At 39.2% G+C, this 16,145-nt stretch overlaps 1 protein-coding gene across 3 annotated transcripts in view; it reads right to left on the minus strand.

Moving 5' to 3' along the window:
* Positions 1-16,145, minus strand: part of TMEM108 (transmembrane protein 108) — a 173,783-nt gene that overhangs the window by 144,141 nt on the left and 13,497 nt on the right. The window contains exon 1 of one of the 3 annotated variants that reach the window (XM_074891697.1): positions 4,046-4,124. The exons of the other annotated variants lie outside the window; for them this stretch is intronic. The gene's annotated coding sequence lies outside the window, so the exon portion shown is untranslated. Of the gene's footprint in view, positions 1-4,045; positions 4,125-16,145 lie in introns of those variants that run through there. 3 annotated transcript variants of the gene reach the window in all.

The following is a 16,145-nucleotide window of genomic DNA, read 5'->3' on the forward strand; positions in this document are numbered from 1 at the left end:
CAAAATTTTTTCCTCTTCTTCAGGCCAATGCAGTTGAGAGGCTTGTTTATCACACAACCCTGGCAGTGGCCATTCAGTGAGGCATTTCAAGAACTAACAGTAGATTTTTTGCAGTCTCTGAAACTCTATCCTAGATCTCAATGAGGTTTTCTGCCTTGATCTTACGGATCTGGTGTGGAGCGCAGCACAAGGTTGTAATTCAAGGCAGGTACTGCTCAGTTGTCTAAGCCTTCCAATTAGCGTCCGTCATGTGCTCTTCTCATCCTCAAAGGCTGCACTACAACACTGCAGCTGCTTAGGTGGTAAATAAACAATTGTCATCCAAGTGTCCTGGATAATGATCTCTAGTCATGCGTACCAGCAGATGAACAAAGCTTCCCAGAATAAGATGTGGAACACAGAGATCATTAAAGCAAGAAAAGGTTGGTAAACAGCTTGCTTTTCTTCAGACAAAACAAGTGAGAACACTTATCATTCTACTCTCCACCTCCGGTTTTCATTTTCAGCTTTCCAAGTGAACGCACACCAAGCTTAAACTGAAGTCAGCAAGGGAGAATGTGATCTTATTTATGAACTGCATAGCCCATGGGGAAAGACAAGCAATGGGACAGAGCATGCAGTCAACGTGACTGGGCAATTCCTTGCAGTCGAGGACCTCAGAAGTCTCGAGATTATCAGCCTTGCTTTGAAATCAAAGCCTACTGCAACCAATCACTTCAATTAGGGCTACTCTGTTTTCCTCTATGTCCTTTTTTTACTGGTTGAACAGTTGTACAAACAAGGGAAAATAGATTCGATTCTGGAATTTTTGGACACTGAACAGCCCCAGTCAGAGAGGACTAACTTGTATCTAAAACGCCATTGACAACTGTAGATGCCCAGATCAACTGTGCAAGACCTGCCCTGTGGATTAAACACATGAAAGTACAGTATGTTCAACACAACCAGAAACAAGCAGAACTGCTGTACGTGTGCAGGCAACGACTTACAGCACAGTGAGGGTTAGGCATCCATTTAGAGGCATACTACTTCTTAGGGACTGACGTGAAGCAGATGCACTGAAGATTCATTCCTCACTGTTTAGGCTTTGCTTGTAAAGGTCGAGGAAGAGACCCTGAAAAACGTTAAACTACTTTTAAAGCAAAAAATCCATCAGCTGTTTTTTCCTAGAGAAACAGCTCATCCATCTAGCTAGAAAGATTATCTAGCCTGCTCCATTTCTCATCCAACCTAAGACTAAATTCTAACTGTAAATTCAGTAGGTTTCCAGACCAAACTCCATCCATGAGTGTGCCTGTCATTTATAATTCATTTACCTAAGCAAATCAGGTTTCCTACCAGAAAACATCCAAATAACTTCCTATCCAAAGATGCAATGCAGCTTCAGCTGACATCCCTAAATAAATTCAGTCTTGTAGGATTTTTGCTCAAAATCTACTAGCTAAGACACCCTTTGAATAACTGGGGCATTTTTAAGAGTAATATATAGTCCAGCATTCAGAGCAAGCTTTCCTCAGGCAGCAACCCAATCCAAACAGTTTTCTCTGGTTTTCATTTTAACCAGCTTATAGAGCTCTCCATTCCTGCCAGGCTGCAAATACATTCTTTTTTTTTTTTTTTTTTCCATAGGAACACTATTCACACAGTATTTCCAGCTTTGCTAGAACTAGAATATAAAAGGTACCAAAATCATCCAAAAAAACCCCTATTCTATTGACTATTGCTAATTTGGCTTCTCTGAACTTAACCAATCTTCCTTCACTTAACACTGTCTTTGGCTGACCATACTGGAAATGGCTATTTAACCGTAAGCTGAGTATGTTTCTCTGAAAGAACAAGGCAAAGGCCCATATTTTTTAAGTGATTTGTCTTCAGTTCATTATCAAAGCTGAGAGCATACACAAATCTCACAAAACAGCCTCTCTGGTCTTTAATGTGAGCTGGATGAGATTTTCTTGCTATATCAGCATTTGGATTTGACGTTTCCTTCCCATAAAGTTCTGTGCCACATGATCTTGTGTGAGGGGAGCTATAAGAAATGTTATAATTTCATCTGATATATTTAACTAGTGATTTTTTTAAAAAAATACCTAAACAAGTGAAATGCCTGAATCAATTTACTATGAGAAGTTGGATGTGGAGTAGGAAAGGAGGGGGAAGGAGGTGGGGGGTGATGTCAGTTTGATAATACAGTTGCTAGAAGAAAACACATTTTATATGGGTAGTAAGGATCATCAATAAAAAACGTGGCCATCATAAAAAACTGTTACAATATAAATGTGACAGCCATGCTGAGATAGGGCTGTTGGGTTTTTAACTGCACCATGAAATATGACATTTCCTAGTGTTTTACGTCAGTTAACAGTGGCAGGGCCATGTTCAATGTGTGTCTATTTGTTTGGTTGCAATAAAAACATTTGAGCTCTACTTCATTATTTAAATTGTACAATTGAGTTGTTCAGAGCTGCAACAGGATTTAAGATGTGCAGCTGGGCTATGACTGTCATAGTGGGATTTTCCACTTGGAAAAATGTTGTGCAAGGACATGGCTGAATTACAGTCAGCTTTCAGGTGCTCTTCAGACAGATTCATCTTGCTGGATGCATAATAAATGAATACATGCATGAACAAATAAAAAAATTACAGAAAGATTTGGAGGAAAAATGAAAAATGTGTCTATTAGAAATTTAATGTGTAACCCAGGCAGCAACAGCAACTTGATAGGAGATCAGGAAGATTTACAGTTGATACCCCAAAAAATGGACAGAAATCAGGATCTTGGTCTTCCTGACTCATAGCCATGATGAGCCACTGACACAGTTGCAATTAGATATTTATTCAGAAACTCTTCAGGATCTTTTAACCTTGATGGAAATGGTATTGTGCTGTTATTAGGAAGTAAGCCAAGGATGTGAAGTGTCTTCTTCTATGAGTTACAGATGATGCTAATTTTACCAGAAACTACTCAAATCAGTTCAGCCATGTTCTCAGTGACAAAACTAAGAAGACACCAGAGCATTCCCTGCACAGAAATTACTTTGGCATCAAACCAAAAATTCAGATGGGAGACAGTGCCTCTTGGACAACAGTTTTCAGGACTTTTGCCATACTTCTACAAACAATGTATTAAAAAAAACCCCAAACAACCCTCATCTTAACAACCACAAATTATATCTATTAAGTTCAAAGAAAGCAAAAAGTGAAACCTCCTATGCTTGGACAAAAGAGGAGACACAGTGAAATAACCCAGAAAAAAAAGGTACCATTATGGAAAAGAAAGTCTGTTGTAAAGAGATAAAAGAATAAACAATACATAGACAATAGATAAAGAAGAAATTTGTCAATGTTATTTCAAAAAGCACTCATTCCATCAGATTGCTTTAAAAAGCAATCATTTCACCAGTAGCCTGTTTCCTAAACAGTCATTTTATTTCCCCTGTACTTTAATAACCCCCAAAAAGCTCCCCTCCCTCAACCTGACGTCTTCCCTGGGTAAGAGAAGCCTGTGCTGTGGCTCATTTAGAGCTGTGAACCAGACTGACTGGCCAGCTGGCTTCAGCAAGACAGAGTCTAGAACAGGCAAGTTTTGCCTGCATTTCCCTCCCTGGAGGATGCATATTCTTTCCCTTCTAACCAGCCACAGGAGGCTGTTGGTTGTTTTTTTGTTTCCCCAGTGAATGTTTGGGACAAAAGATAAACATAGAATAAGATGAATAGTTTGTTGTGCTTAAGCATGGCAGACAAATGAGCGTAGACTGAGGATCGCTAGCTTCAGTTCAGCTGCATGAGTAATGTAAATTAATCCTTTAAATAGCCCTGAACACACAGCATATGTCTAATGCATCCCAACCAACCATCACATGGCCACTGAACATACAGCTCCAGCTGCTGCTCCTATGACATTGAAGTTGTCTAGGGCACGCCAAACAGGCACCTCAGGGATTAGCCAAGCACTCTTGAAGACAGCTTTAACTGTTCATCAGACTATGTGGATTTCAAGAAGTACAGAGGAATCTGACAAAGGGATCCAAATGATTGAGGTTACCTGAGTCCCAGAACAACTCAAGACACCGACAGGTCAATCTGCTTCGCAGAAGTACTTTGTGGTATCAGAGAAGTACTGCATACTCTAGAAAAAAAACAAACCAACTAGTATTGTCATCACTGGACTCTCTCCATTTGCTCTCCATCCCTATAGCACAGGAAACAGGGCCAGAATGAGCCCTTGGGACACAAGAGTGAGTGGTCTCCTTCCTGTGCTACAAATAACACCATGAGAAACAATACCCAGCAACACCAGGCCCAGTGTCACCTCCCTCTGATACCCAGGCAGTAAGACTTATCTTCTGAACCAGAGACTAAATTGGTCCCCATGAAGCCTTGTGCCTGGGAGTCATGAAAGTAATTTAAAGCTTTATTTGTTCACCTTTCCCCCAAGCAGCTCTTGAGTTGACCACGTGGTTCCACTGCTTGGGCCCTGAATTAAGAGCCTGAACAAACCGTGCATTCTCAGACTTGTGCTTCTCCACCAGAAGTCACACAGTTCCCTCCTCTGCAGAGTATTAAATACCTGCTTTAGCAGCAAACAAGCACTCCCAATGAATGCTAAAAGCTACCAGGTTTATGTAATGCTGGACAAGATGATGCTTCTTTCATGTTTTAATCTAAAATATTAAACCTAGATAACACAAGAAAAGTACTTGAAACAATGACTGCTGTGGGGTATTATTAACTGGTTTTCAAACTTCTTGATTAAAGAAGTTGCAAATATCTCAGGGAAGCAATGTCTAGAATCCTACACTTGAGGAGCATTTAATCTTTCTCACTAACAGGAGCTTACTACCATTTAGACTGTGACTACCCAAAGATAGGCAGTCAAGCATACATGAAGGGGATCGGCCTGACCACCGTGTATCTTGCAGCATTATTTGTACAACTTCAACTTAGTAGAATTATCTTAGCATGATACTGGCATAACACAGTGTCTAATCACCTTATTATCCTAAATTCTCAATTGTTTCCTGGTAAGATGCATTTATGTCTTAGCTGATTATCCACTTAAACTATCAAGTACCAATTACAAAATGCAGTAACATTAACGTCACAGATGCTTTGATTCAGAAAGAAGCAACCCCTGATCATTTTTTGGGATAATAAATTGCACGACAGAGGCTGCAGACCTCAGTATGAAATGCCTGTCACTGATCTGAAATAAATAAATCAATCATTCTGGTGTACAAATGACTCATTCCTAAATAAGCCTTTAATTAGTTAGAAATAAACCATGGTATAGGTTTGGTTACAGCGCTTCTGCAAACAGGCATTAGAATCACATTCATGTAATGGCACTGGCAAGTGCAATTCCTTGTGCAGTCAACAGAAAAGGGCCTCTTCTAGGCATTGTTTTATGGCTGGTCCTCATGGAATAAAGTCCCAAGAATCTTGTTTTCCTTGTGCAGAGAGGTCTGAAAAATTGAAGCAGTTCTGTGGAGGCAGACTTGCAATCTATCCCTGTTCACTTTGCCAACTGAGCTCCTCAGGCTCAAATGAACTGCAGACATTTACAAGCAAAACTTGTTCAAAACATTCTCTCAGTTCCTGAAGGTGGGGTAAAGTCAACCCAAAACACCATAGTGGCACTGTCAAGATCAATGTGTCTCACTGTGCATCCTCACTGCCTATGTCTGACCTTATGTTATCACTGTAACTAACTTCAGCTTTCCAAACCTTTCCATACCCTTCAGAGAAGGCCAACCTGTGGCACCCTCGGTGCTGGAAATCAATCATCAATGCAGTTAAATCATTCAAATGGTCACTGGCCTGGTTTTGACAATTCTCAGGCACACTTTGGGAATTAGCAGTGTGCAGATACCACCTCAAGCAAGCAGTTTACATGTGGCTATCTTCTGGAAGCCAAGAAAATTTAATTATATAGGGATGAGCTGCATGTAGCTAGCTGGGCTCAGGGCCCAAGAATGACTCTGGGCATGCCAGCCACATTTAATTTATTAATACCGATGCTGGCTAGGTAAGATAAAACAGCTTCCAGCTGCAGCACTGTAGCTTGTCCCTTGCCACATGGCCTAATGGCATAGGACAGGCTGTGGCTCCATCCTGAACATCCAAGAAGAAACATGAATTGAAGTACTTGAGATATCTGTATGTCTTTTAATCTAGAAACCTGGGTCTTTTAGCTTGGTGTGGAGAAGCCAAAGGTTCACTCCCAGTAGCCAGCAAGCCACTCACCAGAGAGAATGGTCTGTCTGGGAAGACTGGTGTTTAGTCCACTTCAAAGCTCTGATCTCGACTTTGCCTTAGGTCCCCAACTGCCTTCCCTCCCCTACATATTGCTTTGACAACATTGCTTATCTTTCTTCGAGAAATACTGCTTCCTTGTATCTTCATGGCTTCTTAGCTCTCCCTTTATGCCATCTGTTACCTCTTGCCCACCTCCCTGCTGACACATACTAACAGGCTTCTCTCTCAATTGTGCAGAAAAAATGCATTAAAGGCAACTATTTCCCTTCTTGCTTTCTACCCCATCTGAACACCACTGTCACAAGGACAGCTGAAATTGAGCTGGAGGAAAAAAAGAGTCAGAAAAAGAAACTAAAGGAAAAAAAACATACAGAAGATACAAAGCATGGGGAATGAATCCTATAGTGCTGTAGAAGAGCAGGTTGGTGTTATTTTTGCCAAATCACTATAGCTTTAACAGTTTTCAAGACAGAATCATTAAATGGTTTAAAAATTGAGTGACTTGCAAATGGAATTGATGAGCAGTAGGAAAAGCAAGTGTTCAGAGAAGAGCTGCTATAATAATCTAAAGAGTGACATCCTGAAGCTGACCAACCATTCATCTACCCAGTATTCTGTCTTCAAGGAAAACCATGCCTGAAAAAGCCTTGTCTTTCTCCTCAGGATGTAATCGTTGGCTACTGAAAAACTTTCATTTTAAAATGCCAGTGGCTTAACACTGAGTAAATAGCTAGGGCTCTAGAAGAGGAAAAGAATGAATTTTGGCTCTAATGACAGGGTAAGAGTACAAAAGGAATTAAAAACCCTCAAAAAATAACCCTTCCTCCCCATACTTCCCCCTCTTCCCTCCAGAACTCTTCTTATGCATTAAGCTGAGTATCACCCCTCATTTGCTGCCAAGCCAAAGTAACATATAGTAAACGTCTAAAAAGACTCAAGGAATTACTTAGCAGCTCCCAGCAGGTTTCTTCCAGTCCTTTCCATGGCAGTAGTAAGGCTGTGCTCTGTAACTGCACGAGGCTGAGATGCATGTCTGTATTTATTTCTACATCTGTACCTATCTACATATAACTCTTCATTTGAAGTTCCCAAAACATTTTATAAATAATCTGCAGAACCCTTTATTAATCAGGTAACATAACTTTTGTATGGATGGGCATGCTGAAGAGCAAAGATACTCTGTGTCACAGAGCAAATCAGTTATACTGAGCGAATCAGTCCAGTTAAACCGAGCAAATCAGTTAGTCAGCTGTGACGTTGGGAACTCTGACCCCACCTCCTCCCCCTGCTCAATTTGATAAGCCACATGCACATCCCTCAGTCCTATTTATTTTGCCTTCCCCCTCCCTTCCATTCTTCTTATTTTATGAGTGAAGTGCTTTTGTCAGCACAATTCCTTAACAATAAAACAAATGGGAATGAACATCTAACATCTCTTTTCAAAACCAAGCATATGCCATTTGCCTTTTTTTTTCTTCTTCTTTTTTAATCCTAGAGAGATAATTACCTGGCCAGAATTGAGAAGACTGGGCAAGCAACTTCAGTTCCGCAGGGACAGGATGGATCTGCTAATCAAGCAGGATAAATGCTTCAGTAATCACTTATGCTAGCTGGGTTAAGTGACAATAGGAGCTACAGAGGCTCAAGTCTTATACTTCTTCAATATGTTCTGGTCTATTAAATAAGAGAAGAGTGTATAAAAACTTTCCATTTGGAGAAGGAACTCACTTGAAGCACTTCCACAGATTGAGTGTAATTTGGGGAAAAGTAGAGGAAACACTACAAAAGTAAGAATTTAAATACAAAGGTTTAGTTGAGGACTTAAGTTTGGTGTACTGTGGAAAAGAAGAGAGGAGAAAGGAGAAGTTTTACGTGGATTAAAAAGACTTTATATGACTAGGCTGGACTGCCAATTTTTTCATGTAGATTAAGAGCTATAAAAAGGGAAAGGACTCATACTAGGGATCAGCCTCTCTCTCCAGATTAAAAGGAGTTTAGTAATTATGGTTATGGAACACTGCCACTTCCTTAATGAGGGACTGAATCCACAGCTTCTCCTGACAACCTTCTCACCACTGAATTTTCCCAGGAGATGGGAATGCAAACCTTGGTGTTCACTGCTGAGCCATAAAACCAATAACTTAATAAACCACCTGAAAAGACTCTGTATAGTTATAAAGGGGGTAAGCAGTGACAGCTTGAGTTAGGAGGTCTTGCTGACTTGAGGCAGAAGTCTTATAGCAAAGTGCATCTTTTCCCTTTATAAGGTCTGCTAGTTTAAATAACCTGTAACATATGCTTTCTCACTTGGCTAGTTGTGCTCTCCTGCAGCAAGAGAGAGTCACACAGCTACATGGCTAACATTTAAGAAGCAATGCCTCTACCTTTTCAGGCCCTTATAAGTCAAGGGGTCATATGCTTTGTCTTCCAATTTCACCATCTAGCCATTAAGGTTTATAAAGTGCTCCATTATTACATGAAATACATAGATTCATCTTGATCAACTTGGCAAATGTCATTCTACATTGATGAACTGCTTACTGCAACAAAGAATGAGCCTCTTATTGAAACTCATGTAAGAATGTGAACCTTACCTAGAAAGAGGAAATTGTGGGCAATCTGTCTTTCAAGTCACCGAAAAGTGTACTGGGCAAAGCAATGGAAAATATGAAACCAGGAACAATCCTGCTTTGGCATGCCAATGAATCAAGTTATCTATGATCTTTTTCATCATCTGCTGTTGAATTATGTGAATTGAAAGACAGTATAAATACACTGTAATTATTAATTTAAAAAAAAAAAAGACCAGAAACTACTGGTGTTTCATTTAATAGATCAGAACAGATGAATTATTTTGAAACCATATTCTGATAACGCCTGTTTACGCTAAATAGTAAATCAGCTGAAACTGACCTACTAGAATAATGTGGGAGAATATCTGTGAGGAAATTGGCTTAAGTATGTAGATGTGAAATTACATGGTCTTGAATCAAGTACCAGAAAGTTCTCTAGTTTCTAAGGTAATTTATTATCTTATTAGACTTTTCTGACACTCCTCAGTTAGCTATTATATTTTGAATTAGATCTTCACTGAATAAAGGAGAATAAAAATATTAATAGTTGAATTCTTCTTTGTCTTCATAGGAAGGAAGTAGAGAGAAAAGCTGTGAAGAGAACTAACTAGTACTTGCTATTCATCCCTGTCCTTCCTGGAATGTTTGTTAATTTTTCTGATCTAAAGTAGACTATAATGTATCAGCCTTTTAAATACACAAAAGTGATGCTGGAATCGAGGGATGGTGTTCTTCAGAAGACTCTAAAAACATGGCAACATAACAACACACTTGTACTGAAAAATGACAGAAGAAATAGTGAGTTTGGGCAAAATATAATTTTCAAATATGCTCAACAGTACTGTGTAGTACAGAAAGTAACAAAAAAATTAGTCTCCAAGAGAAGTTACAACTAAAGACACCATACAAACCCATTGTCATTAAAACTGATCGTTAATAGCACAGGGCCAAAATCTCTCACACTGACTCATGAGTAAATAGGAGAGGAAGTATCTGATCCATGTTTATTCAAATAGCTCCAAAACAGAAACAAAAAAGCTGCTTTATCTCAATGAATGATACCTTCTGGAGAAGGCCATTTTACAGCTTTATCCACACTTTAGGGTACCACTGTTCTGGAGCTGAGAAACCAGTACCATGTCCAGCAAGAGTCCTGCTTACTTCAGTGATCTCTAGGGTCACTGCAGGACCACACAGTTTCTAATTAACCTATCTTCTTGCTACCAAATTTTTGTCATACTCCTGTGATCAGTCCTGTCCAAATCATTGAAAACAACTGCACAAATACACTGAACACAGTTTCAACCATTAAATCAATAGAAAGCGTACTGTTGATTTCAGTAAGTGATCCCTCATGCTTTTTCAAAAATATTTGTGATATAGACTGTTTTCTACTGTCAAGATACAGGCATAAGTTACTGAAGATTGCCTTGTACTAAGTAGAGACCAGATTATTCTTCCAGCAGAAAATGCTGCATAAATGGGAGAAAATGCCCCTAGGGATTCCATTGAGGTGATAGCTCCACACCAATTAAAAATTAAAAAAAAAAAAAAAAACCAAAAACCAAACCAAAAAACCCCCACAGATCAAAATACAGAAGCAGACAGTGGAAATAAATTCAGCCATGGGACATGTCCCAGAAACCAGTTGACATCTGTGCAAAGATGATACGTCACTGTAACAGTTCTTATCCCTACCCACACAACAGCACAATATCAGCTAATTTTTTCTGTCCCTGAACAGTATTTGTGCCTAGTTTGTTGTTTTGGATGCTGGAGATGTTGCAGCAAAGCAGTGAGCAGATGGCTATTTAATAACACGAGTTGGGCAACCCCTCTCAGAACAAGAAACTACGCCTTCGTTAGCTACTTTTCTCATCACATTGTGTATGCCATGAGGGAGTTCCAAACAGAACCCACCTCCACAGCTAGTTACTGTATTTAGAAAGGGTCTGCAGTGCCAGAATGCAAACTGGTGGATTACTTCTGACCTTTATCTAGTTACATGATTACCCAGCTGTCAGCTACAGATGGTAAGCTCCAGTGATAAGAAACCCACTCGACCAGTCCGCTAGTGATCACATTTTGCAAGTTTTGCAGTGTTTATAACACAGTAGCAAAAAACCTGTATTAGACCTGACATGATAGTCCCACCGATTATTAGAGTTGTACACATACCCTGAAGAATGAAAATCTTAGCTTTTAGCATCTATACAAAAAATAGAGGGTCATGAGTCAGGGATAGGAGGGAAACAAAAAACGGTTGCTTTTCAACAAACTAATTTGCCTTGCACATCGGTAAGGGCATTCTATTAAAAAAGGTGCCTGAATGTTGTCAATGTTCATGCACTAACGACTACGTGGCAAGAAGCAGTTCAGTATGATTCTTAGTGTATCTAACCTAAAGACAGCGCCAAACCCCTGTGGAAAAGATTTATGATTGCAATTACCCTTCACTTAAAAGTTGATTTAGGGCCAGACTGTTTCTCTGCAACAAAGGTAGAAATAAGGTGGGTTAAAGTAGATACACAGAAGAAGGTCCTAAGGGAGAAAACACTGCCCAGTGATGACATCAGTCTCTTAGGAGCTGAGATTCATGATTTCTATTTTTGGCATTCCTGTTGCCATAGCATTAAGACCTTGGGAGGAGGAGATACGATATGTGATGGGGCTAGCTTCCCTGATTTTACCTAACACCATACTTCCAGTCATAAATAGCTGCACTAATTACAATATAACTATTCTCAGAGCACTGCCTAGCGTAAGTCAGACACTGCCTCAGAAGGGTATTGTGAAGTTTAATTAATGCACACAAAATACTTGGAAAGCCTGAGACTAGTTTGCTGCATCACTGCAAGGTAGCATGCCACAGCTGCAGAGCACTTTTACTGGTAGTTGGAAGAAAAACAGCAAATGATCCCCTTGTTGCAATATATCTGAATATTTGCCATAGCCCACTAACACATTTTATATCAGACAGGGAAAATGAAGGTGATTCAGTACAACCTGAGGTTAAACTGGAGATAAAAAGCATTGAAAAAATCTGTAGAAAGTATGTCACAGCTACCCTTCCTGCAATGTTTCAGTGAGCTATCCTCTCCTCACATAAAAACTTCTTAATTACAGTCTTTGAATAACCCCCGTGGACAGTTACCCACGTCAGATTTCAGGATGTTAGATTAAACAAAGAGCTTATGCTACTTGTGCGGAGTGTGAAAATTATCTTCCCACTCCCTCAATGCCTTCCCCAACGCCTTCCCCAACTCTCTCACCCAAGCTCCTGCCTCAGAACCAAACCACAACAACTGCACTATCAGATTGAGCACTAGACTGGTTTTGTACTATTAGTTGCCAATATCTAAAATTGCCTTTTCTTTTAAGAAAAAGTCACCGCTGGCACCCATGTATCCAAACCTAATTCTTAGGGAGCCCTGCTGGCAAAATGTACCCTATGGTTCTTGAAAACTAAACACACACTTTTGGGAAGCAGACTATTTATTTCTAACCTTATGTATAAACACCTACTCCTTTGATATTCTAACACTTTGCATGTTTCATATATAATAACTTTCATCTACAAATCTTAAAGCACTTCCCAAACCTATCTCTGTGCAACACCACACCTTCCATGGGAAATACACCATTATAGACAAACTGTCAGATTTTAAGATGTCTTGCCGTATTTCATATTGATGTGGACAGGTCCTAATAGTAGCTTTAAAACCAGCCAAGGCTAGCTGCTTAGTCCTTCTGACAATTACACTGAGCAACATTTTGTGTTTTTTAGAGATCCTGCAAGCTTTTAAAACTTGTTCATTTACTAGCCTGTTATAGAGAAAACTTGTCAGAAGCCAGCAGAACCATTCTCCTCACTGGCATTCAGTTACTCCTTTTACTATGTAGAATCACAGGATCTTAAAAAAAATGGATCTTAGATATGAACACAAATTTCTCTCGGGGAACATATTTTTTCACATTCCTCTTTACTGGAACAGACACACACCTTAGATGAGACTGTGCCTCTGATACCTGAAACAGAAATTTTTTGCAGTTCTTTGGGGAAAGATCTGCAGGAAAATAGGCAGAACGGCTTCCACTATACCTGGGCGCTTCTACTGATCAGTGCAGACAGTCTTCATACGTGACAGCCAACACTCTAGGGAAATTTTTACGGAATGTCCCTAACAGGTTTCAGCATATCACTTTCCTATGCCTTTTCTACTTGTGCAGGGGAAAAATCACAATGATTCTTTCCCAGGGGCTGCTTATGTGAAACAAGAAGGGCTATTTCACTAGGACTCCTTTGCTCTGATCTGCCATGTGTATAGCACATGCCTCAGGTCATTCTATTTTGGTCTTTTATTTCTGAGGTCACTTTAAAATAAGTGGTGCCACTTATATCAGAGATAAATCAGACATTAGGATTTCTCAACCTATTGCCAGATGAGCTACTAAAAATTATCACCTCCATTTCTTGCCAGAATTTCTTTCACAAGTTCCAAATTTCCTTCACTCCTCCAAACCTGGAAGTCAGGTGTCCTGCAGCTTGAATCATGAGAGCAGCAACATTAAATTAGAAAAGATGCTGGATGAAACAAGACTGGAAACTCTTGAGATACCCAACAGAAAGTCAGTGGGAAGTTAAGCACGAGTGCGTGAAGAGCACAAAGCACTGTTTTCATATATATACATAATTGAAGCTGCAAGAGACAGGCATGATGTTACACACGCCTGTCTAATAAGTTTAGCATGAGAGAATAGGAACGCTAACATAATTTCCTTGGAGATGAAGAGACACCATGTGAATCTATTTGATCTGAAATTAGATAAGACAATAAAATGCTAACTACCAACATGAAAATGTGTTTGATTTTTTTGTGACTGAGAAGCAGACTATTTCTACTTCTCTACAGAGCAAAAGTTCAAGGGATGACACAGTCCCATGAGAGAAAAAGAAAGAAGATCCCACTTAGTGTAAAGCTGGATAAAACCAGATTGATCACCCGTAAGCAGACAGCTAAAATTAACCTGAAAAGGCACAGTAGAATGAAGGAAGAATTTCAACAGCCTAAGGGGAAGTGTGGAAGATGTCAAATTCTCCAAAAGGGGAAAATTAAGGCAAGACATAAACATATGGAGTTTGAAAGATGAAGAAAGATGTAAGCTACTTCTGAGAAAGAGAAAACTGAAGAATCAGTATTATTAAATTGCCAGAGAAAGTCCAAAATAAGAGTAGTGTGGTTGTTCCTGACAATTGGTACCTGACAACCTCCATTCTGAAAGCTATTAGGTTGCATGGCAAAATCAGGAAATAAAGTAAACAATGTGTGTCTAAGACAACAGCCACATTAAGAGAGATTCTACTCAAGGGCAGGAGTATTACATCTGAAAAGAAAAAGCAACAATTGCAAATTAATAAGCCTATTGTGATAGGTAAAACACCCTTCAATTTAAAGAAAAGCTCTGAGCATAAGATTTTACATGCACTATTTTTGATGAACAGTTGCCTCTACCATAAGATAACACCAGAGAAGCTAATAGACCAAACCAGAAAGAAGAGTAGTGCAAGGTGACTCTCTGAAGCCATTCTTAGCTTTGAAAATCTCTTCTGGAGAATGATGTGGAAAAGAAAAAAAGATTCAGCATAAAAGGCAGAGTAGCTAAACACCTTAACTTTATAGACAATATGCCCTACATCCAAAATTTGACTAAGCTGAGCAAGGAAAGTCAGCAGTGGATGCAGCTGAACGAGCAAAAAGTACAATTCTTCAGAGCATTCAGAAAAGGACTGGGACAAAGACTATAACTTTCAAAAAAGACCCAGACAATCTCTTCTTTGAATACCTACAAAAGAAAGCAAGAATTATGACACTGATGTAATCAAAAGACAACCCCAACAGATGATTTTAGATATTAAATACTTATACAGTAGTTCACTAGGATGCCTAGACAAAGCTGCCTGCTGATTATGTTGTTCAAACTAGACCAAAGTCATATAATAATAGTACTCTGCACTTTTAGCAATTTGGATCTTTAGCAACTGCACATACATTTTCCCCTCACTTCGTTCCCAAAGTCAAACAAAGCTAGTGCTATTACTCAGTTTAACCATAGGAAAGATTTAAGGTGCATAAATTAGGTAATTTGGCTAAAGCCATGCAAAAAAACCCAGTCAGATCTTGTGGGTAAGACCATGCCCAGACCATCTTTGTCTCACTTTCTAGTAAAAGAAATCACCGTTCCTTCTTCTGACACAGTTTTCATACATATAATTTTCCCATGCCTTTTAATACACGTTTAGAAAGATGCCAACAATTTAAATTTGGATCCCATGCTGACATGCATGAAAACATGCTTTTACAGAACATTCTGAAGTCAAAATCCTTCCCCACTTTTTAAGCACTTCAATTCATCACTCAGCTAGCTCTTTGCAGCTATAAACAACTCCCAACTACATGCAAAAGAGGATGCTAGCTTTCACTTGTGAAACGTCACATGATGTGCTTCTGCCTTCCTACTCACGGGCATTCCTTTGACTTCTTAGCACTGCTGTTGGTATGCTAAATGCCAAAAGACACTTGTTTAAAAAAGAATTTTACTTTGCATTTGCTTTTACAAAGGCTTGTTTTTAAGCAGTGTACATCTAACAAAATTAAGCAATCAGCACGTGTGTGTACAGAAGAATAAAAAAGATGAAAACAAAAAAGAAAAGGTTATATCAAAGAGCTTTAAAAATGCAATTTTAGTAGTCTAACATGTAATTAACAGCATAGATACAGAAATAAATACACAAGTCATACTGTATACATTTGTAATGTTTTCTATACTGACTTAATTTCCAGTATGAGGATCTCTATTTACAGGGATCTCTTTACCACAACGAGGTGCAACCTCACCTTTGCAGACTAATTTAGAGTTTAAAAGTTCAGTTTGGCCTCTTTCTTATAAGAAGCTGAACTCTAAAACTGAGTTTTTCCTTAATTTCTATGGTTTTCTGTACTCCACTTACTATTTTCAGTTCTCTTCCTGAACAGCAAGTAGTTGAAACGAAGTGTGACCTTTGTATTCACTTTAAATTTGACCTAAAACATGCAGCTGAAATTCAACAGACTGATCCTTAATCTAACTGAGGATAGGAGTGGCAAGGCCTACTCATTCTGCAAAAAGATCAACTCATTAGTGTAAGAGCATTGAGTGAATATCCAGGTCTGGTGCTTGGATCAGAAGTGGAATTTAGTTCCTGTGCCAGGAACAAAATTCCACTCAGTAGCCATCTGTATGGAGGGGGGGCAGGCAGGAGGTGGCATGGGATAA

The sequence above is a fragment of the Strix uralensis genome, chromosome 1 (assembly GCF_047716275.1).
Source record: "Strix uralensis isolate ZFMK-TIS-50842 chromosome 1, bStrUra1, whole genome shotgun sequence".
Taxonomy (NCBI): Eukaryota; Metazoa; Chordata; class Aves; order Strigiformes; family Strigidae; genus Strix; species Strix uralensis.